General features: G+C 44.6%; 1 protein-coding gene across 14 annotated transcripts in view; it reads right to left on the reverse strand.

Annotated features, from left to right (window-relative positions):
* PPP1R13L (protein phosphatase 1 regulatory subunit 13 like) overlaps positions 1-24,811 on the reverse strand; it is a 1,016,088-nt gene that overhangs the window by 715,293 nt on the left and 275,984 nt on the right. The window lies entirely within an intron of this gene.

Here is a 24,811-nt window from a genome sequence, read left to right on the forward strand (position 1 = left end):
CACTGCAAATACGAACAATACCACTCCTATCTTGTTAAACTTGGAAAGAACCTTTTTTGCAGAGCATTCCAAGTGACACTGCGTTCCATGTTTTCCAAAAGTCTGGTGTCACGTTGTCACCACTATTCGAGATGCTTTGTGATAGTGCTCTTTTCACATATACTTGTCACTTTACCGGGCATTGAATGTTTAAAGCCTGAGGTGTTGGCAATTCACATACTATCAATACTAACTCACTAGAAACTAGAGGCTGATGTATTTGTGGGTAAATGTGATAACACATTAGGAAAGATTTGTATGAAACCAGCCATTTTACCGATCAGTAAAAGAATCAAACACAGCTAAAATATCAAATATGATTTTGATATTTCCTGATTCTCTACAGTAAATAAAATAATTAAACAAAACCTAAAACATGCTTCTAAATCCTTCATCTTTAGATCAAAGACAACAAAACTGAAAAAAAGCAAAAGGAAGAAAACACTATTTTAGTGATATCCGTAAACAATAAAACTATGCACAATAATTTAGCCCAGTCTTTCTTACTGCTAGCTTATATAACAAAGTTACATTGTATTGGCCCCTTCAGGAAGAAAAAAATGACTCGCTCTCTTTTTCCTTTCTTTGAATGGCATTTAGTTTGTGGTTGGGCAGGTGTTTTTTCAGTGTTTATATGTTTTCACTGGTGAGGACTATGTCTTTTTCAGTGGGGTTTTATCAGTTATTTTAGGTTTAAACCTAAAACCGGACAGCCTACGAATAATATAGCCTGTTTATTACAAAGAAATGTTTTTTTTCCAGGGTGGCCGGTTTTACATATTTCTATAAGATCTTCAAAGATGTTTCAAATGATTCCTCAATGTTCGGGGCAAGTGGCGTTGAATTCCAAATTGATGCTGGGGGGGCATCTTAACTTCCTCTGCTTCTTGAATTTGTGCATGCCAGAGAGCTATCTCTTTCTTCCTTGAGCTCAAGTCTTGCAACAGCTGTTCTAATTCCCAATTTCCTGAGATGTCCTCAGCTTCTGATTCATACAAAGATTTTAATTGAAGGAACTCAAATCTTGAAAACTGGGGGCCTATCTTAGCTTGTAAAAGTTCCCAGGGAAGAATGCCCTCTGAATCAACCAGATCTGACCATCTAACCATCCCTGAATTTTTGATTGGTGTCGCCAGGCTATCTTTCAGACAGAGTGGTGTCCCAGGAGAGTCCCAAATTGGGGCAAAATCTGAGAAGTACCCTATGCCCCAAATGCTTCTTAATTTATACCAGATGGAAAGTGCTGATTTTAACACCTGAAGCCGAATTCTCTTGAAAAATTTTGGTGCACCAAATTTAAAAAGAAAGCCACCGTGGAGCCCTCCCCCCTCTACCAAAACCAATTCCCTGAGTACTCTACCCCATGCCGATTGTTCAGGATAAGATAGCAGCATCCTTATACCCTTGAATTGGAAAGCCATCAGGTACCAGTTGATGTCCGGGAGCGCTAATCCTCCTTTGAGGAGCTTCCTCCTCAGCTTTTTCCACGACATCCTGGCCTTCTTCTGACCCCAAATAAAACTGCCAAATTTTCCCCTGTATTCTGCTGATATTTTTACTGGGGAAGATTAGTGGGATTGCGTTGAAGATATATGTCAGCTTTGGAAGCACTGACATTTTTACTAAATTGACCCTCCCGTAGATGGTTAAAGGGAGGTTCTTCCATTTAGCAAACAGATAATCTAAATCCTTCTCGATTTTCCCCAAATTTATCAGCGGGATTTTATTTAGATCTTTAACTACTTTGATTCCTAGGTATCTAAATTCTCTACTCTCAGAACCGTTTCTGTATTCTGTGTTCCAGCACATTATTTCAGTCTTATCTGAATTTACTAGGTACCCTGAAACCTTACCAAACTCCCTCAGAGTGAATTCAAGTTGCGGCATAGAATGCTCTGGGTTGCTGGTGTAAACTATGATGTCGTCAGCATATAATGCCAGTTTACACTCATAGTCCGACGATTTATAAGGGGTAATGGCATTGTTCAGTCTAATAGTCTGCGCTAGGGGTTCTATGTAGAGATTGAATAGAAGGGAGTACAGGGGACATCCCTGCCTAGTCCCCCTCTGAATTGAGAAACTTGGTGTCAAAGAACCGTTCAGAAGAATTTTAGCCGATGCATCTGAGTAACAGTGCTTCACCGTCGGTATGAACACTGGGCCCAAGCCCATAGCCTCTAATGCTCTCCAAAGATAGCTCCAACACACCCGGCCAAAGGCTTTCGCAGCGTGATTGCAACTACTGCTAAGGGATCTGTCCTAGCGACTGCAAGGTCGATGTTACCCATGAGCAACTGGGTTTGTTCTTGAATCACCCTACCTGGCATGAAGCCGTTCTGATCTGGATTGACCAAATTAGATGCCAATTTCGCCAATCTCCCTGCTAAAATGCCCATAAAGATCTTATAGTCGGCATTCAGCATGGAGATTGGACGATAAAGAGTCTGCGGCCAGGGGGTTCTTCCAAGGTTTTAAGATTAACACCAACGTAGCCTCTCTCCAAGATTTTGGCATCACCCCGTTGGAGCTGTATATTGAATTGAAGAGAGTAAGGAGCACCGCCAGGAGATCTTCCTGAAGTAATTTGTATATTTCATTAGGGAGGGCGTCTAGACCAGCAGCTTTTTTGTTTTTTGCTCATTTGATTTGGATCCTTATCTCCTCTGTTGTTATGGGGTATCAAGTGCCTCTCTAGTGGCCTCCGTGAGAGTAGGTAAGGATTTATTTGCTAGCCAGGAAGATATCTCAATCTGAGTCGGTTCAAGATCTTTATAGAGATCCGAAAAAAGTGAAAGTAAGGTATTTTGTATGTTTTCCTGGTTGGTTGATTTGTTGCTACTATTATCTATTATTAATTCATTGATGTCGTTCTTAGCTCTATCTAGCCTGGCCTTCCAGGCGAGAAGTGCTCCTGCCTTCTTTCCATATTCAAAATTCTCCATGTTCCTAGATTGCCACTGCGCTTTACATTTTTGATCCAAAAGTAGCCTAAATTTTTGTCTGGCCTCCTCTAACTTTTTATCAGCTGACTCCAGTTTCCCCAGGTCTCCTACACTAAGCTTACTCCTTTCTCCCTCCAGGGCGGCTATCATCCCCTCTAATGCTAGTAAATCTTGGGATTTTTTTCGATTTTTGAATTTATTAGGGCGTGTAGATGGCCTCTCAGATTGGCCTTATAGGCATCCCATACCTGATCGATAGAAGTTGATCCCAGATTGATAGAGAAGAATTCCAAGGAGGATCTTCTGATTGATTGTAAGATCTCCCCATCGGCAAGCATCACTCTATTCAATGTCCATCTAGGATGTACACACTTCCCACTGATGGCATATATTGTTATTAAAGGGCATGGTCTGATAAATGTATTGGCTGAACCAAGATGCTTATGATGTTATTTAAATGTTCTTTATTGGCCAGTATGTAGTCAATCCGAGAGGAGTGTCTGTATTTTTTACTATAGTACGTAAATCCCTGGGCATCACCTTTCTTGGATCTCCATATATCCACTAAGTTTAAGTTTAAAATTAAGTTTTTTTATTACCCTTCGTGATTTAGGGGTTGCTATTGTGTACTTTAAATTGGAGCTATCCTTCTCAGGAAGAAGTCTTATGTTAAAGTCTCCACCGATTATAACCGGAGGGTTCGCCAACATTAAGCACCCCTGTAATTTAACCAAAAATGAAAGATCGTCCGTATTCTAACCATAATACGATAAACAAGTCATCTCAACCCCCCCCCCCAAGATCTAGAAGAGCAATCACCCACCTACCAGACTGATCGGTTTGCACAGACTTAATATTACAGGGGACTCCTTTCTTAATCACAATTGCTACCCCTCGGCTACTCAGTGTCTGTTGCGAGACACAAAAACACTGTACCCATGGGGTCTTGGAGAAAACCTCACTGAACTTGTTTGGACTTAAATGAGTCTCCTGAAGTAAGCAAATCTGTACTGGGGCAAGTTCTAAATATTTCAGGATCAATCTTCTCCTACGTGGACACCTCAGGCCATTTAGGTTCCATGGCAAATATTGGATTTTACGGCCATCTGTCACTTTACCTATCGCAGCCTTGGGCACCATCAGTTACTACACTCCCTTACTGCCTCCCTACTTGAAATTGTGATAATTAGGAATAGATGAGGTATTTTTTATTTTTATTTTTATTTTCCCCCTACTCTGCTCCCCACCCAGTGCTCCCCACCCTCGATCTCCCTGATCCTCCCATTCGTGCCCGGCTTCTCCCCCTTTACCTTGAAGAACCCTCCCTTCCAATAGGCTAGCCTATTTGGGTATTGCTCCCTCGAACAATCTTCCTTAGTTAAAACTCTAAATACTAATGTGCCCGGAATATTTCCCCCCAGGGAAGCCTCTTAACACTCTCTCATTTCCCACCCTGTTTGTCATGTTTAATTTTATCAATGAGTGTATCGACTTCCTCTGTGGATCTTAGCATATACATATGGTTATTCCACATTGCCCCGATAGTTGCGGGGAATCTTAATTGTGCCTTAGCTCTGACGCTATTGAGCTCTTCGTCTCTTGCCCAGCTCCCACTGCCTTGTAGCTGTTGTATTCGAGATGTCTGATCTTATAAGAAAAGAGAAGGAAGGATGTTCAGATAGTGGTGACAAGATACTCCTTTCTTTTAGTGCAGCAGAAAGGATGAGCTCCTTAACAGAGTACGACAGCAAGTTCACTAGTATTTTGCGTGGTTTTTGTTTCCCAAGCTTCCTTTTAAATGGGTCTCTGTGTGCCCTTTGAATCTTGTGGTTGAGGTCAATACTTGATTGGTTCTTTAGGACGGTAGCTTTTAACAGAGTGATCAAGAATGCCTTTCTGTCCTCCCCTTCGACAGACTCTGGAACATTCAGAAATTTTAGATTGTTTCGACGCAAATGATTCTCTAGGCGCTCTAGATCAATCTTAAGCTCTTTATTCTCAGAGGCAAGAGACTCCAACCTGAATGTATTTGATGCTAATGATTCCTTCAATTTAGGGATCTCTTCCTCTAATGTTTCAGTCCTTGCTGTGATCTCCTCCAATTTTTTAGAAAGGGCCTCGCAAGATGACCGGATAGCAGCCTGATTTACCTCTGACACTGTGACCCTACAGGCCATTTCAGCCTGGTTTGCCTCAGAGACAGTAAATCTTGACATCATTTCTTCTTTCATTGCCAACAATAGGTCGGCCAATGAATGCAGGGCTGTGGTAGAGGTGGGGGGAGGTAGGGGGACTTGCGCATTTCTGACCAAGTTCTTGTTCTTCTTGTTCTTCAACCCTATCTCCTAATTGAGCTGCTACTTGAGCCTCCTCGTCCAATTCCTTTAACACAACATATCTATTGGAGAGATCTATCTCAGGGTGTATTTCCCGTTCCTGAGGCCCATCCGTGGGTAATTTTACAGACTGGGCAGGTTGTTCCAAACTTACAGATTTAGGCTCGGGTGTCTTGACTATTTTGATCTTTACTGACTTCCCTATCTTCTCTTTTGGCATTGGGGGGAGGGTTGAAGGAGTTATGCTCGATTTCCCTGTTGACCGGCCGTCTAAAGCCCCCTTAATGGGAATAGGCATGATGTTCATTTGCGGTTGCCGGGTTTTGTTTGAGGTTGAAGAGGCTGTAGATGAGTTGACTTGAAAGTAAGTTTTCAGAGATGGGGTAACTTTAGATTTAATTGTGGTTGCTAAGGGATTATCCCCACCAAAAATAAGTAGATATTCACTGCGGCAAGAGCCGCACATTTAGTCAAGAGAGATATTACGCATTTTCCTCAACATGCTTCCCTCCCAGTGGCAGTAGCCCTAGAAGTTAAGAGAAGCTGGCGGTTGTGTGGTATTTACCGCGCACTGGATGGCGAGCACTGTCTCTCTGCCCCCGCCTATTGGACTCCCATTCAGTGAGGTTGGAGCAGTTGGGGACCCGAGGAGACTACCATCACCTGAAGCACAAGCAGGATTATTTGGTTTTTCTTTGCGCAGTGTCCTGTATCGAGCGCAAACCACTTGGCAGCATTTCCCCCAGCGCACCTTACCTGGATTCCTAACGGGGCATTCTGGTAGTTGCAGTCCATTGCAAGATCATAGAACAGGCAACAGGTGTGCTTACATCAATGGGGGCGGAGCCCCTTTGAACTTTCAAATGGAGGGCAGGACACTCAGCAAAGAACAGCTTCCTGACTACTTGGGCGCTGATGAAGGCAAACTCATGCCGAAATGCATTCGCCCGTTTTCTGGTGATTAAAAGGCTTCCTTGAACCTCCCCTGCTGTGACCTCTGCCTGCTTTCTTTTCCTGAAGGAAGTTCTTGTTTCATACATTTCACGTCGGCCAGTGACGTGTTTCAGAGGTCCCTGCTCTTCAAAGTGGCCCGGACTTTAACTGGCAATCAAACAGTGTTTTCCACGTTTCTGGACAGCCCGGGCTCGCCTCGCTGTGTGGGGTGAGAAGCTGGCGGTTGTGTGGTATTTACCGCGCACTGGATGGCGAGCACTGTCTCTCTGCCCCCGCCTATTGGACTCCCATTCAGTGAGGTTGGAGCAGTTGGGGACCCGAGGAGGCTACCATCACCTGAAGCACAAGCAGGATTATTTGGTTTTTCTTTGCGCAGTGTCCTGTATCGAGCGCAAACCACTTGGCAGCATTTCCCCCAGCGCACCTTACCTGGATTCCTAACGGGGCATTCTGGTAGTTGCAGTCCATTGCAAGATCATAGAACAGGCAACAGGTGTGCTTACATCAATGGGGGCGGAGCCCCTTTGAACTTTCAAATGGAGGGCAGGACACTCAGCAAAGAACAGCTTCCTGACTACTTGGGCGCTGATGAAGGCAAACTCATGCCGAAATGCATTCGCCCGTTTTCTGGTGATTAAAAGGCTTCCTTGAACCTCCCCTGCTGTGACCTCTGCCTGCTTTCTTTTCCTGAAGGAAGTTCTTGTTCAATAACTTTAGATTTAATTGTGGTTGCTAAGGGATTATCCCCACCAAAAATAAGTAGATATTCACTGCGGCAAGAGCCGCACATTTAGTCAAGAGAGATATTACGCATTTTCCTCAACGTGCTTCCCTCCCAGTGGCAGTAGCCCTAGAAGTTAAGAGCAAATCGATAGCTTCAGTAAAACAGCTTAAGGAGGAGCAGGAGGTACGGGGGGTCTACGAAATCCCTGGAGAGCAAACCCCACCTAAGCAGTTGCAAGGCAAATCTAGGCCACAGGAAAGGAGGAAAAAAACCACAACAGCCTCTTCAACCTCAAACAAAACCCGGCAAAGTCTGCACAACTCTTACCATACCATACCATCCCACCAAAACCATTACTGACAAGTTTGTTTTGTCTTCTCTTCTCCTGGATGTCTAGCTAACGGTGTGTAGTGGCACCAGTCTAAGACTGTTGTAACTCAGGAGTTGGGACAAATAGTTTGTTTGCACAATAGAATAGGTCGTCCTTAATACTATGATCAGTATCCGTCAACCACTCATGGTTAAAGGATCGAAGGATCAAAGAAAGGTCCTTTAGAAATAAAGACTCATCTTCCTTACCCCCAAATGATCCTACAATGTTTTCCTGTGGGATTATAGAAGACTGTCAATCAGATTTCGTAACAGTATCCTTATCGAGATCTGAAACTGCATCTGCCTTGCTTCGCGCCTCGGCGGTATGTAATTGCATAGTTGTATTCCCTGAAAAAAAATAACCATCTCACCTGTTGAGGTGCAAGTGCCCTGGCATATCTAAAAAAAAACTGTACATTTTTATGGTCACGATATATCAGGATGTTCCGAGGTGAACCTAAGAGATAGTATCTCCATTCTTTAAACGCTAGTTTGATAGCTAAAAATTCGATCTCTGTGATAGTATAATTTTGCTCAGCTGGTAGCCTTTTTCTCCAAAACACCTATTGGTTCCATCCTACTGGATGTCACATCCAGTGAGATAATACTCTGCCCACTGCAAATTGGGATGAATCAGCCTCAACAAAACAGGGTCGAGAGGGGTCTTCATCAAACCTCTCGCTACCATCGCAGAGGAAGCCGATGATACGCAAATCGTCTTTTCCCTCTCCAGTGCCGAAGATGGCAACGTGTCTGGTCTGAAAATTGGTTTGTCACTTGTGGCTGAGTGAATGCAGAGGCATCTCCTCAAGCTTAACGGTGACAAAACCGAGATCATCATCTTGGGGAAGCAGAAGGATCTTTGGGGCCCTCAACATTGGCCCAGCACCATGGGTCCTATTCCTCTTCCAGTCCAGGTGGTACGTAACCTGGGTTTTCTTATTGATGACAGACTGTCCATGAGGCAACAAGCCACCAAGGTGGCGGCCATCTGTTTTACCACCTTAAGATGGCTCCAAAAAATTCTCTGGATGTTGCCCCTTGCCACGAGAAGAACAGTAGTCCAGGCTTTAGTAACATCTCGCCTGGACTACAGAAATGTTCTCTATCTTGGTGCAGATGCTGCGACTGCAAGGAAACTACAGGTCATACAAAATTCATCAGCCCGTCTTCTCTGTAATATCCCGAGGAGGTCTTCGGCTGCGCAGGCTCTTCGAGATCTCCACTGGCTCAAGATCTCGAGTCGAATTAAATTTAAAGCCTTATGCTATATTTTCAAAATCAAGCAGGGTTTTGCCCCATTATATCTTCAAAGCTTGGTTCAACCCTACAGGCCTTGTCGTACTTTGAGATCATCGGCCAACTGCGATTATGTCATCCCCAGATTTAAGCTGGTGAAGATGGGTGGAAGATCTTTCTCCCATCTTGGCCCCAAACTCTGGAATGCTCTGCCCATTGCCATGAAGACTGAGACCAACATGCTCAGTTTTCGGAAAAAACTGAAAACCCTTCTCTTTAACTGTTAAAATTATTTCCTATAGCCGTATTGATGTCAGGTTTTCTTCTTCAGTCTATCCCTTGCGCCGGGAAACCCACTGTGGGTAGCTGTTGCGCACTATAAATTTTAAATAAATAAAATAAATGCTTCCAGATTAGAGCAGAAGTGAGCTTCTCTTTCAATAAGGTAAAGGCATGCGCAGTATCATCAGACCAACAAAAGCAGTTCCTTTACGCAATAGCTTTGTGATTGGTGTTACTATGTCAGACAAATTGGTGATGAACTACCTGTAAAAATTGTCAAAACCAGGAAATGATTGGACTTCATACTAAACTGGAACTTGGCCAGTATAGGATAGCAGTTATTTTCTTGGGGTCCATGTGAATATCTGATGAGGAGAGGATAGACCTTAGTAACTTGACTACAGTTGTGTGGAATACACACTTACGTTTAGCAAACAAGAGATTACTTTATAGACATTGCATGACCTTTTTGACATGGACAGCATGTTCTTCTATTTGGGTATAGATTAAAATAATTAAATCCAGCAATTCGCTGTTACTTACATGCATGAAGGTACATTGTGTGAAAAGACTCTGTATTGTCTCTTTAAATATTGGGAAGTTGTACAATAGTGGGTTGTCGACCTCAGAGGAACAGCCCAAGTAGCAGCATTACCAGCTAAATAGGATATAGCAAAACCTACCTTGGCGGTATCATCAGGAAAGGCTGCGAGGCGACAAAGAAACGAAAGGGGACATGGATTCATAAAAACGCTATAGTGCGGTCACCATTAAACCATTCTGGCACTGGGAACGACACCGGACTTGGTATTGTGACAGTCAAATTCACAGGGTGGCTTCCAACGGATCTAGAAGGAGATGTGTCTAGCGGGTACTGAAAAATGACCATGTTGTATGCATGGTGAATGAACTTTAGGAATGGTTCCAGGAATCTTGCCCCATGGTTCCTCCTTGGGGTTTATATTGAACTAACTCAGATTTCAACTCCTGGTTCTCTGTTTTTAATGCTGGACCCCCAGATTTCATGTTAGCCAGGCGCCCTTGGTAACTCCTAACAATCTGAGGAACCTGAACGATAAGCATTATTTAAATTGTTCAGCATAACGTCTGAAGCCAAACAGGGGAGGAGGGTACGGTCCTAGGGAGTCATTATGAGAGCCACTCAGTGACCAGCTCATGGCTCAGTGACATCAATGTGCGGGTGTTGTGGGTTAGGTCTAGGGGTCACTTTAGAGTACCGCAAGCAATAGGTATGAAGACAAGCAGTCAGGGCGCAATGTACCAAACCACAGCAACCCATTGAAAACACAATGCAGAGGAAGAACGAAAGTGTAACACTCTCCTTTTCATCTTTCTTCATGAAAGATCTGTCACAGCAGGCCGATTGTCCACAACAATTTGTGGGAGTGACCAGAGTTTACACCTCAATGTCGGCCACAGAGGAAATGGGCATCAACGGGTTAATCCCAGACCCCCAGGCCCACTCTTTAGGATTCAGCCCTATCTCCCTTCCTGAGATGTGCCTAGGTCCCTTCCTTGTGATCCATCACTGAATCAAAGAGCAGTCTTTTGAATTGTAAAGGGAGCCTTGTCCCTTTTCCCCAGTGTGTCCCCAACCAGCAACAATCCATAAATCTATGGAGGGTTTCTCTCCTCCTCATGTCTTCATCAGGCAGGCCTGGACTTCCCAATCTAAGGTCCTCCATACTATCTGCCATTGCAGGCACATTTACTCAGTGTACTGTCTCAGCACACTTACTGTCCAGCACTAATACCTACAGCCAGACAGTGTACATTTGCCTGTACACATGCATTCAGTATGCACACTCAATCTGCGCACATGGTTCAGTACTGAAGCTTTCCTATATTCAACCATGGTGTACTGATTTTAAAACACACGCACTGCCAGTGCACACACTATGTGCGTGCTGCACATCTCTCCACCCTTCATGTATTTTACATAAGCGCAAATGTGGTTCCTGCGCACACACTGCACAGCATTACATCGCTCACGTAACATGTTCCCATCAGGCATACATATGCTTGCACTTGTACTGCATTCTCTTTGTACTGCACCCTCCCCAGACACACATACAATCATTGCAGAGACACCACTCCTGCGCTATGCAGCACTCCACATCAACCGATTGTAGGCCAAGAGGGAGTTAAGCACACAGCAGCAGAAATTTAAAAAGGTCCTGTTCACTACCACTGATTACTACAAGGTATGCTGCCACCACCGTATTGATGCTACTTAACGTCTGGTGAAGGCAGTATACTTCCACCACTATAAGGGTAGCACTTTGGGGGCTCCTCCCTGTCCAATAAGACTGCAATCTGTGAGACAGGCCTAAGTCATGAACTGACTGTGTTTGCCCATGACAAACAAAATCTGCATCTGGGATCCAGACAACAGTACAGTTGGGCACTTGTGTCAGGTTACATGTCTTTACAATGCAGAGCACTTTTCTGTCCCAACAGTGATTATGTGCAATAATACAGTGAGTGTGAACTTGCCTATAGCATATTCCCGTTCAATACAAACATTTTCTCCAGGTGCTGATAACGGTATAATTATACAGTGTGATCTTCCATGCATTTATGACCCAGGTTATCACTTAATTCATTGAGACTCATACGATTAAACATACAAATAATGGAAGGGGTAAATGATAAGTTTTCACATCTCATGTTTTTAATGGTCTACCATCCAGACTCCACAGTGGTGTTTGGGTTTTTGTGGGCAGCGCTCAGATCTCCTAGCAATACAGGCGCTAGAGAGAAACGTGCACAATCTAGAATAAACATATCCCAGTTTCTCTGAACTAAACTGTAGCCAAAAATGAGTTTTAAATCGATGTGTTAGATAGTTCTATGCAGAAATGGATTTGGATGAGGGTATTCTGTCGTGATACCGACATGACTCAATCTCCCAAAAGTTTTTCTTGAGGAGCGGGAGGATGTCCATCTTTGACTTCTAATTGTGTACATCGAGGATGATTTTGCACAATTCTGGCCTGGTCTGGGATATGGGACGCTAGACAAAGTGCTGTTGGTTTATCATAGTTTTGGGTTTCGTTATTAACCATGTTGTGATAGTTGATTGTAAAGGACGCGATGCAGCAGCATTTAGAGCTGTGACAAAGGGCAATTTTCTTAGAGATCGAATAGCTGAATTGAACTGAGGAAGGGCACAAGTCGGGGGTACACGTGGGTAGACCACGTACACCCACTATTTTCACAGGGTGGATGCTGTCCACCCTGCAAGAAGTGGACCCCACTGAATTATGCTGAGCTTGTCAAGGGGTAACTTTCAGATACTGGGACACATTCAGGAGCGCTTGCACGTTGTCTGCTTTTGTTCTGAGCAGTAACGTGCAGGGGCGAGGTGCCTTTCATATTTCGGACTCCAGCTAGGCCCAAAACAAAGGGCGAATTTAAGGGGTCATCAGGACTGCTTTTGTTCCACTATCCTGGCTGGGAGCTATCTGAGCTCACATCTTGATGCAAATGCAAGGAAGGGGAAGCAAAGGCACACAGCTTGTTACACTTTACAAATTCTTGAGAGGCATGCTTTTTACTTTGTTCAATCCTTGTATATGAGAGATATGCATGCACTATAAAAAAAAAAATCAGATTAAGAAGGGGTTCTCTGTATCTACCGCGAATCAGGGAGAGATTAGGAACTTCTGCGAGTCGTTAGAGTGGAAAGTGGATCTCTTAAATACAAGAGCTGAGACTTCAGAGAGCACGGTTGAAGAGTTAAAAGACCATCTTGGGGCTGCTGAAGCCGATATCCAGACCCTCAAGAGGGAGGAGGTGGCCTTGCGACAGGTTGGAGATGTTGGAGAACAACTCTCGAAGGAGCAATCTGCATATTTTGAATGTTCCGGAGGGGAGTGAAGGGGCTGACCTCAAGTCTTATATGGTTTCACTGCTGAAAGAATCTTTGCATTTTGAAGAATCAGAGTAGGTTCTGAGAAGCGATATTCAGAGAATCCATAGAGACCCCTTCCGCACAAATCCGAACAGAACAAAGCCGAGGAAAATCCTTATGAACTTTCATACTTACTCCCTATAGGAGAAGGCCCTTAATATGGCTTTAAAGGTAAAATCGTTGAAGGCTACGGACTTCTCTTTTAAAATTTGTTCTGACCTCGCCAGAGTCGCTCTTGATAGACAATGTGAATTGGGCAGGAAGCAGCACAACTTTAAAAAACTTGAAGTCGTCGCCCAGCTCAAATTGCCAGCAACTCTGAAAATTATGCACAAGAACAAAATGCATAATGTTAGATCAGTCCAGGAGGTGGATGAGCTGCTCTAAAATATGGGGAAAGGGGATCCTTAACGGGTGAATTCCATCCCTGAGGTCGGGCAATGGCTTGGTCTATTCATCTATATGCCGTTGAGGGCAGCCCACGGCTATGGAATTTTAAACCGTTGTCCTATCTCTGTTCAGATATGATATAATATGATATGATTGAGATAACTATTTAGTCACTTATTTTTGGGTTCTTTTTTAGTTAGGCTCAATTTTTTTCTCTCTAATCTACGCATAAAGGGACGGGGTGGCTGCTCGGGGAGGCAGCATCTGGACTACATCTGTCCAGGTAAATGAGGGGTGGGGAGTACAGGGGTATAAAACACAAAATGTCCTCATTCCCCCTAGTGTTTGTTCAGATTGACGCAACTAGGTTGCGATTGGTTTGGTGCTGGTTCCATCTGTGTCTTGACCGTGTCAGGGATCTGGGGCTTAAACCCCCATGAAAATACCTCTGTTCCTGCCCTGGAACGTTAATGGCTTGCGCGTAAAGTCCGGAAGGGCAAAATGTTTGCAAATACAAAAGACTCTCCTGCGCGGGTCATCATCCTCCAGGAAACTCATCTCCTCAAGGAAGCGATCACCAAGATATTTAAAAATCAAAAGTGGCCGGACTCTTTTATTTACTCAAATCAGACTGCCAATATTAGGGGGGGTCGCTATATTGTTTAAAAAACAAGCTAATGCTAGTGTCTTAGACTTTTTGGACGACCCAGGTGGTAGGTGGGTAATTCTGAAGGTAACTATCACAAGCTTTCTGCTAACTTTGGTCAGATATTAAGGCCCAAACCATGACGATCCTTCTTTTCTTAAAACCATTTTCTTGCATCTCCTAGACTACCCAGACCCTGTTATTATGGTCGGGGACTTTAATATTCTCCTACATCCTAAATTGGATTAGTCGTCAAGTTGCAGAGCTAGGGTTCCTTCTAACTCCCGGACATACCTGCAGTCTATGATGGCGCAAACCGGCCTCTGCTATATTTGGAGAGAAAGATCGGGCTATCAGTTAGGAGTCTCATACTGTAATAGTAAATACCGCCTTAAGTCGAGAATTGACTATATATCGGTCAGCCAATGTCTGAGGGGGAAGGTCAAGGACACCAGATACCTTACTTCTCATCTGTCTGATCATTCAGGGGTTTCGATGGATCTCAACCTGGTGCAGGCCAAGCATCCCAGAGCCTGGACCTTCGATCAAACTTTACTTCGAGGCAGAAGAGATGATCTACTTATCTCAAGAGACCATGCGACTGCGGTGGTTTGGGACTCTCTAAAGGCTTTTTTAAGGGGCCTCATTACGAGTAGAGTGAGTTTTAGGAATAAACAATACAGAGGGGAGGTGGCACTCAATTAGGCGGAAATGAAGGCAGTAGAGTTGGACCTGAATAAAGGGGTCGGTTTGGAGGGGGAGCAAGAGGATCTGGCCAAACTCAGCAAGTTAAGGGAGCAGTTGGACACTATTCTCCAAGCTAGGACTATGAGTAAATGAGAGGCAAGCAAGCTTGCCCTTTTCGAGTATGGGGGAAGGGGAAGGGGCAGGTAAGCTTTTGGCATGGAAGGCTAAGTCCGACAGGCTTCGTAACCAGATTAAACAAATAAACAGCGCTGATGGGGTAACTGCTATGTCCTCGGGTGAAGATAGGAGGCGCATTTTTCGATTTTTTTTTCAGGATCTATACCAAGAAGTCCATGTTGTGGATAAGATGGAGGCTAACAAGTGGTTGTCTGAGATCACGCTCACCCCCCTGTGCTCTATGCAGCAGGAAGATCTAGAGCAGGATATCACACAGGAAGAGGTGAAAAAGGCTATATATTCTTGCCTGCAAGAGACAGAAAGCTGCAGGGCCCGATGGACTTCCAATAGAGCTCTATAGATCTCTGGGCGAGGCAATAGTTCCGACTCTGACACAACTATTTAATGAGATCTTATCTGAAGGCTTTAAGCCCCCAGGTTCTTGGGGTGAAGCCACAATCATCCGGATTTTGAAACCTGGTAAGAATCCAGTGAGTTGTGGGTCTTATAAGCCCATCTCGGTGTTGAAAACAGATTATAAAATCTTTTCCGGGATCCTGGCGGCTAGGCTGGGCTCTGTGGCAGGTGATATCCTTCATTTTGATCAGAAGGGGTTTGTTAAAGGTAGGAACTTAAACAACTTAACCTATGATTTCATGGGTGCAATAGATATTGCCTCTGCTCACTCGCTTCCTCTTGCAGCCATGACACTTGTAGCCACTAAGGCTTTCGACAGGGTTAATTGGGTTTACCTATCGGCAGTCATGGAGAAATTTAATTTGGGTAGGAAGTTTTTTCGAGCTATCCAGTTGATCTATCAAGAGCCATCAGCCAGATTAATGGTTAGTGGCTCTTGAGACCTGACCAGACCTTTTAAGATCACCAGGGGGACTAGGCAGGGCTGCCCTCTTGCTCCTTTCCTCATCGACCTGTACATCAAGCATTTTGCTCAACGGCTGAGAGAGGAGCCAATCATTTTGCCTTTCATGCATAGTGCTTGGGAGAGACAGGTGACTCTGTACGCAAATGATATTTTGATTCTCTCTGCGGACCTTGCCAAGACCTTCCCCGCTGTAATCAGATTGGCACAGGACTTCGGGCAGGTATCTGGTTACGAGGTCAATGCCGGGAAAACTGAGGTCATGACATGGAATCTCGTGGGGAGCCAGCATCAGACCAAGTCTAGTATGCAGTATCTGGGGTCAGAATAGTCCAGGATATTGCTAAGGCTGCTAGGGTTAATCTTGAGGCAGTCTCAAGGGAGTGCTAGAAATTAATGAGATTCTGGGCCGATCTCCCTTTAACCATTCTTGGGAGGGGCAATTTGGTTAAGATGGTGGTGCTCCCCAAGATAACCTTTTTTCAATTCTATCCCCCTGCATTTTGACAAACCGGCAATTGACAAGTTCCAGCAGGCCATTAACTCTTTTGTCTGGGCATATAGGTCCACTAGAATCGCCTGGAAGAAGCTGAGGAGTAGGAGGGAGAAGGGGGGACTCACCCTGCCCGACTTGCAATATTATGCAGGGGCTTTCCAGTTGTCGCTTTCCAGGATGCTGTTGAAAACTCCAGGGAGTACAGGGGTGGGGGCCATGTTTTCTGCAAGGCTAAAGGGTGCTAGCCTATCTGAGGAGGGGTTTTCGTTTAAATTTAGAGAACCAAAATTATTCAAAAAGATCAAGCTTAAAGTTCTCCAGGCAATGGCCAGAACTTGGGCCAGTCTCAAGCGCCTTGTCAGTCTTCATTAATTTCCAGGCACACCAGAGTGTTTGAAGGATAATTTGGCATTACTTCTTAGAGCAGATGACTTGAAGGTGTGGGGGGATTTGGCTCACGAGGGTATGCTTAAGTCATGGGCATCACTCTGTGAAAGGGTCGAAGTGGGTCTTTCTAGGTTCAAGTACATGCAGTTGCACAGCTGAGCCCAAACCCAGGAAACCCCCATAGATTGTGGTAACATCTTGGAACATCAGTTAGTGGTAAGACCGGTTGGGAGGAAGGAGGTTTCCTTCTGGTACTGGACCATTGAGGCGGCCATAGACTAAGAAGAACAAAAGTTACTTACCTGTAAACTGTGGTTCTCCAGTATTGGTGTCTTTCATAGATTCACATGCTTGAATATTCCCAGTCGTCGGAGTGTGAGTCCCACGGTACATAAAATAGTAGTAAAAAAAAAAAAAAATCACATGTAAAAATATATGTCATAGTAATAATAATAATAATAATAATAATAATAATAATAATAATAATAGTAAAATAGAATTTAATAATAATAATAAAATGCTTGAAAGTACCATAGAACATTATTAACACATAAGGAAGCATTGAGGGAGAATCACTTTGCTGGCATATCCATGTCGTTATGATAGTCCAAGTCGCACCCTCTAGAACCTTCTCCTCAGAAGCTCAGGCCCTCAGATTTTCGTAGCATAAGAGTGACAAAAGAGTGGATGAGGAGAAGAGAGCCTCTGAGGGGAGGAAGGGCGGGTCGCATGTGAATCTATGAAAGACAAATACTGGAGAACCACAGTTTACAGGTAAGCAACTTTTGTTCTTCTCCAGTATTGGGGTGTCTTTCGTAGATTCACATGCTTGAATAGAATAGCAAGCAATAGCCAATATATCCATAAAAGGTTACAACTGTAATGCATGAACATGTCGATTATTTAAACAAACACTATTAATGGTACACTGATGCGAAAATGCAAAAATCTTTTATGGCAGGAGGAGGGAAGCAACAGAGGTTCACCTTACTTGAAAAAATTCAGAAGCACCGCTGGACCCACAGCAGTGTCTGTGCTGTCTATTACCTCCAGACAGTAGTGCCTTGTGAAACATACGCCTGCTGGACCACGTTGTCACTCAGCAGATCTGATGGAGAGGCACTCAAGCGAATAGGGCAGTGGAGTATGAAAACTGCCCTTGTCGAGTGGGCCCTCACCGGAGTAGGTAAGGGCTTGCCAATCTTTGTAAAGAGATAGCTGATGTCAATCCATGGGGCAATGGTTTGTTTGGCCACTGGATGCACTAAACGCATCCGCTCATAGACAAGAAAGGTGGTCTAGCTTGCGAAGACAGCTGTCCGTTGTATGTAGAATTTATTACATCGTTCGAAATCTAAAGAATGGAGAGTGCGCTCAGCTAAAGACTGAGGGTTTGGAAAGAAAGTTTTATAGGATGACTGGTTCATAAAGGTGAAAGTCCGATAGAACCTGTGGTATAAATAATGGATTGGTGCGCAGCACTAGAGAGTCACTTGGAAGTTGAAGTGAAATATATTTGATGGTAAAAGCTTGAATAGGACTCACGTCGATAAGACGTGAGAGCGAGTAGGAGGGAAACTTTCCTTGTTAGAAATGTCGAATCCGAAAATGGATTGGTTGAAAAGAAGCTTAGAGAAGCTGGGCTAATACGACGTTGAGGCGCCGAGTAGGCGGGGAACGCCCGATGGGAGGACACATCCTGTAGAGGCCCTAAAAGAACTTGTGAATAATCCGGGAGGAATAGAGAGACCTGAATCCATCATGGCGAAAACGAGAAGTGCAGCCAGTACTTTTCAAGACGAAATAAGAAAAGGGCTGACTTTGCCATAAGGAGAAAAACAGGTAGGGTTTGCTCTGGTGTAGCGTGAACAGAATTGATGCAGACAGACTCGCACCAGATACCAAAGCGTTTACATTTTAGTTTATATTTCTAAGTAGTGGAGGGGCTCTTGCGTTCACGAGAAACCTCCCTTCAGTCTGCGGCAATGCACAAGAGAGCAAATTTAGATTGCACAGGTTGAAACCACAAGCTAGAGGCCTGAGGAATGCGGATGGTGAATCAGGCCGTACTGTACTGTCAGAAGGTGCGGCAGAGGACGAATCGCAATAGGTTCGCAGCAAGGTAGTAGGAGGAGACCCATGCACCACGGTCGGCGAGGCCGTCTGAGCACGAAGAGTGGGATGTGACATGGTTAGAACCTCATTGTCTGCTGGAGACTAGGGACAAACAGAATCGGCGGAAAAGCAAATGCAAATACTGTTGACGAATTCATCGAATGCAGTTCCGCACGATCTTTTGTGGGGAAGGCAGATTGCCTAGAAAAGGTATTTGCGGTTGAGAGGCGTTGCAAACAGATCCAGGGCTGGTTGTCCCCCCAGGCATAAGATGTGGTCCAGGGTCCGTTGGTGGAGATCCCACCCGTGGTTGTCCTAGGCGGATCCGCTGAGGGAGTCTGTCATGACGTTTGAGACCCTTTGAACATGTATTGCACAAATATCAACACGATGGTGAATGGCCTAGTCGCAAATGTGTTGTGCTTGTTTGGGCGACAGTGATCGCGTACCTCCTTGCTTGTTGAGATAGTGTGTAGTGATAGTATTGTCTGTACACGCTAACACTGTTTCCTCTCGCACTAGGAAGCGGAAGGCTTTCAGAGCCAGGAAACTGGATAACAGCTCCAAGTGGTCAGTGTGCGATGTGCGTTGGAAAGGCATCCGTCCGCCTTTGATGGAAAAAACCCTGAAGGTGCGCCCCTTAACCTTCCGGAGAGACATCGTTGGTAAGGGTGAGCGGTGGAGCGTCCGAGGAGGGAGCGGCCTGCTGTGACACTGGGAGTGTGGGCCAACCAGCCCAGCGGTGTCCTCATTCGAAAGTTAAATTAGATGTCGTCGAATGAGCCAGATAGCTGTCGCTACTGCTTGGCTAGCTCCTCTAGCATTTTCTCATGTGTAAACTGCAGTTGGGAACCAACTGGAAGCAGGTGGAGGCCGTGGCCAGGAATGACTGAGGATCTACTGAAATGGACCTTTTTGGTACGTAGAAGAGCCACCATGTGGGAGATGCAGGCCTGTTGTTCGTGTGAGACAAACACCTTTGCCAGGCTTGTATTGATTGATGCTCCGAGAAATGTTCATATCGGAGCTAGGACTAGTCGTTTTTTTTTTAATTAGGTTTTGAAACAGTGAATGACATGTCTGGGTGTGCTGGACTGCCTGTTGATAAAAGTGAGCCCTTATGATACAGTCGTCTAAGTAATGATACATTTGTATGCCTTGCAGACGTAGACAGGCTGCCACTGGTGCCAGGATCCACGTAAAGACATGTGGAGCGGACCAAAGTCCAAAGGTAGGACCTTGAATTGAAAAGGTTTGTCCCTATTGTAAAGTGTAGCCACTTCCTGTGCTGTGGAAGGATTGGCACATGAAAACAGACATCCTGGAAGTTGAGTGTAATTATAAAGTCGTTCCGGCAGTGGTACATCAGGACCATCTGGAGGTACAACATTTTGAAAAGTTTGCGCAAAGATCAATAATCAGGCGCCTCCTTCCTGACCTGCTTGTTGATGAGGAACTGAGAGTAAACTCTAACTCTGTTGTTGGAGATTTGGAACCACTCCGACAGTCCCTGTGTGTAACAATATAGACACTTGTGCAAATGACTCGCGTAAATGAAGAGGTAGAGGTCCTCCTTTGAAGGTGTAGCAAGACAGAATTTGCCAAATTCTAGAGCGTGCCCTTTCGACACAACTATTAGAACCCCCAACAGACAAATGGCATTGTTGACCAAATGGAATAAAAGAGAGAGAAATTCCACCGTCAGCCTTTTTGGGATGGATTAAGGGGTTGTTCTAAGGCAAGTCGTTGTTTCCTGGAAGAATTATCACCTGTATACGAGTTGGAGTCGAATAATGCAGTTGGTTCTGATTGTAGAAGTGATACTGGGTGGAGCTCCTTGGAAAAGAGGATGTAGAGCTGCAACCTCGGGCACCACGAAAGGGCTGCTTTCTGTGCTGGAGAGAACCGAAGGCGCGGGTAGTGTCTGCAGTGTCTGCTCAACATGTTGGCCAAAGAGGAATTACCCATAAAAGGTACGTCCATTATTTTAGTCTGAACCTCTGGGCGAAAAAACTGAGCGTTCTGCCAACCTTGTCTATGCAATACTGCTGCAAGCTGTCTAAAAACTCGGAGACGCAAAGTGCACTGCACGGTTTATTGTTTCTGATGCACTCCTCCCATTCTTCCGCAGGATCCTTGAAGCGTCAGCCGAGGAGGATTCGGGAATAAGGGCTACCTGCGCCAACATGCCAGACTACCCCAGGCAGCGGTACCTGCCCAAAATGGCTAAAGTGGCTTGCTGAAACTGTGGTTGCAGCCATTGTCAGGTTGTAGTTGAGAGACAAGACAAACAGGTGAATTGTCTGGCGTTTTAAATATTGTGTTCGAGGCGTGAAAGAACCGCCAGCGCAGATCTTGGGCTCAGGAAGAGCCAAAGACCTCTTGTCAAATAAAAGGTATCAGAGGAACTGAACGAACTTGTGTCCGTATTTAATTGTAAAATCAAAGAGAAAAACGGTCTGCTTCTTTCCTCGTGACGAGGGGAAGATGAAAGCGAGCCGCCGTTCTCTCCATGAGGAGGTTTGATCCTCCACTATCCACCGGAGGGTAAGTAATGTAATGGAGATTCAGGTATAAGAGAGGGTACAATTTCACCATGGAACAGGACATGGCAGCCTCGTCATCAGAAAAACATAATTCTGGTCTTAAGGAACCAGAGGCTGAAAGTCTGGCAAATTACTGCATTGAGTAAGGAGCCATCACGCCATCACATTGATGTAGCGGAAAAGCAGTGTACGACTAATAAATAGGCTACAAAAGCACTGTGCATATAGCCAACTGGCAACTAGGTTAACCGTCGACAAATCCAACTGTTGACTGGGTCAACCGTCGATGAGGCCAACTGTAAACGAGGCCATCTGTGTCAACACAGCTAACTGGCGACAACGCCAACCCTCGACGAAGCCAACCGTCAACCGTCAACTAAGCTTTCCGTCGTCGACAAAGTCCATTGTTTGACAAAGTTGATGAAGTAATTGTTGAATTGTAACGTCTACGGAGCTGACCGTCAACGAGGCCACCGGCGACGAACCTACCATCGACGCAGCTCTGTCATCAACCAAGCCAATCGTGGACGAAGCCAATGATCGACGAAGTTTACAGTCAACGAGAATGACTGTCGATGAAGTACACCGCCTTATCGTCGACGAGGCCTACCGTCGACGAGGCATATTTCACTGTCATCGATGGAGCCACCGTCTACGATGAAGCCACCGTCGACGACGAGGCCACTGTTGACGAGCCTACCGTCGACGAGAGGTCACTGTCGTCGACAGAGCCACCGTCGACGACGGAAACTTAGAAGTAGAAAATGGCCTTTAGACTCGTCGACACACTCAACGTCGTCGTCGACGAAGTGACGACGGAGTCTTTCATCGTCGACGGGTGTGTCGACGAGCCCGCCGACGGACTGGCACAAGTGTAAAGGTGGCAGTAAGAGTCTGAAAACACCAGAGACCACGTCCCATAGGCGTGGAGGCAAGCAGACTGCGTGCGGGAACAATATCCAGAGGATTCTACTTCATCCTTGGAGGCCAAGAAGAAGGAATCTCAGTTCCACACCCACGCTTAGAAAGGATTTAGCATGCCCAGAACAAACACTCACTGTGTCAGAGACAGGGGTGATAGAAAGTCTACAACTCCTGTAGCCACAGAAGGAGACGGGCCTCTCCGCTCTCATAGGTCCTTTGAGAAAAAATGGTTCCACAGAACCTGCGACTCCTCACCTGAAGTTCAAAAAAAAGACAGGACTATCGAGAGGGTCCTTAGAAAAAGGACAAAGCTTTCCATAGGCGAAGCAGAGTGAAAATAAAGACTTCTTTGAAGAAAAGTAAAAATACTTGCAGATTGTGGAAATTTTGAAGAAAAAATTGAGCAGAGCTCAGGGAGACTCCCTTCACACGACGTGCGATAGAAAATCTGAGGGCCTGAGCTTCTGAGGAGAAGGTTCTAGAGGGTGAGACAGCCTGATTGGCTGGAATTTGGACTATCCCAACGACATGGATATGCCAGTAAAGTGATTCTCCCTCAATGCTTACTTATGTGTTAATAATGTTCTATGGTACTTTCAAGAATTCTATTATGATTATTATTAAATTCCATTTTATTATTATTTTCATATATGTGATTTTTTTTACTACTATTTTATGTACCGTGGGACTTCCACTCCGACGACGGGGAATATTCAAGCATGTGAATCTATGAAAGACACCCCAATACTGGAGAATTTAAATTGGCCGAAGATTTGTGGGGGGGATCCCTTACCAAATAAACAGTGGGAATATTTGTGACAAACCTGGTTTAAGATCTTATTTGCCGTTGTAAAACCAGCCTGGCTTAAGAGGAACCACTTGTACACCGTACATAGGGCCTACTTATCTCAGCTGAGGTTGACTAAAATGTTGAGGGGGCCATAGCAGATTTTTGGGAAGGAGTAGTAAATTCCCATTCCAAATATATTTGGCCTTGATAATTTTTGGCTTATCTAATGAAATTACAGATTCTGCTAGATCCTTCCTAATTTATGCAATAATGTTATCTAGGAGGCAAATATGCAAAAGATGGGTAGATCCCACACCCTTTGCACTCTGACTGGTTGACCTCGTTCGAGACATACACAATGGATTTGTGTAGAACTTTGGGCAGGGAAAATCCACTATTCTGGGACTTTTTGTTAAAATGGTATGGGGCTTACCCGGGTGAGGCCGTTAGGGAGTTAATCAACTTTTTAGGCATCTTTAAAAAGATTTGTGGGTCCAAAGATTATGTCTCCTTGGTACTCTTCTGACTATGTTGGGCATTTCCAGTACCTCCGACAGGCCAAGGATTATAGTCGCCGGGCTTACCCAGGCCGATTGGGAGAGTGACCTCTCCCCCTTGATTTGGGGGCTAGTGACATCCGAGCCTGTCACTGTACCTGTAGGCAGGGTGTTGCTCTTGGTTCCAAGTCGACAGCCTACGTCTATTCCATCATAGAGCTTTGGAACAGACGGATTGTTTGTCCAGTGTGGTCTGAGGCGAATGAAGACAAGAAAAATAAATAAACACCCACAGAATTATAACTTTGTGCATATTCCCCCCAAAATTCTAATTATCCTAATGCAATTCTGTACACCAGGATAGATTAGATCAATTTTGCCAGGATGGGCAAGGGAAGAGAAGATTTCAAATGAAAACAGGTTTTCCATGTGATAAAAAAAAATAAAGAGGTTTGTTACATTTAAAAAAAACTATAAAAAGGTCAGATTGTTTGGTCTGTCCCAGTATTTACATAAATAATTTAAATACCACTATTTTATTTTTTTATAGCGCTTCTCATCACAAAGCAGGGTGTCAAAGCTTTACATCACACGTAAACATCATATAATGACAAATCATAAATGTGTAAATCAATGTACAGAATGTGTTATACAAGACAGTGAAGTTTACAAGGTGTAGGAGTAACATGTTCTTCATAGCTTGCTGTGCTAGATTTGAAGGATTCAAAGTTATGAACTAAAAGTGACAAAAGGATCTTTGGGTTTAAAGCAGTAACCCACTTTCCCTAGCTACATTAAAAATAAATGTCATCTGCATGTTAGATGACGCGTTTTGCAGGAGACACATTAACCCTCTATGCTACTTTGATTTAAAACTGGGACTACAGAAAACACTGATCTCTCCAGCAAAAGCCTTACCATCCAATGTTAACTTGCCACAATTGTTCCCTGTGAATTACTGGGTACACAATGATCTCTGCAGCATCTGCCTTTACCCCATACGCTATTTTAATATGCAGTTTGCAACCAATTAGGCAGAATAGACAAACTGCCACATTTCTCATTCTATTGTAGCCAATTTCTTTGTGGCACAGTTAAAAAAAATACATGCATAAATCAATATCCACATTTTGCGTCGTAGTTGAATTACTTTTTTCAGCAATTCTTTTGTTAAATATTGTAATGCGCTCCTATGTAGTATGACAGGCCTGTGAAACGTGTGTGAGGTTTTAAGATCTGATGCCACTTCTTGCGATGTCACTTATGTAAAGTCCACATTTGTAAAGCGCACAATCACCCGTAAGGGTCTCTAGGCGCTGGGGGCCGTCGGGAAGATTAAGCGAGCTATTGCCCAGAGTCACATGGTGCTGGGCTAACCTGCCACCGGAGCCGGGGATCGAACCGTGGTCCCCAGATTCCAGCGTCAGTCGCCCTGGCCGCGGCGCCACACC

The sequence above is a fragment of the Lissotriton helveticus genome, chromosome 9, assembly GCF_964261635.1.
Source record: "Lissotriton helveticus chromosome 9, aLisHel1.1, whole genome shotgun sequence".
Classification (NCBI taxonomy): Eukaryota; Metazoa; Chordata; class Amphibia; order Caudata; family Salamandridae; genus Lissotriton; species Lissotriton helveticus.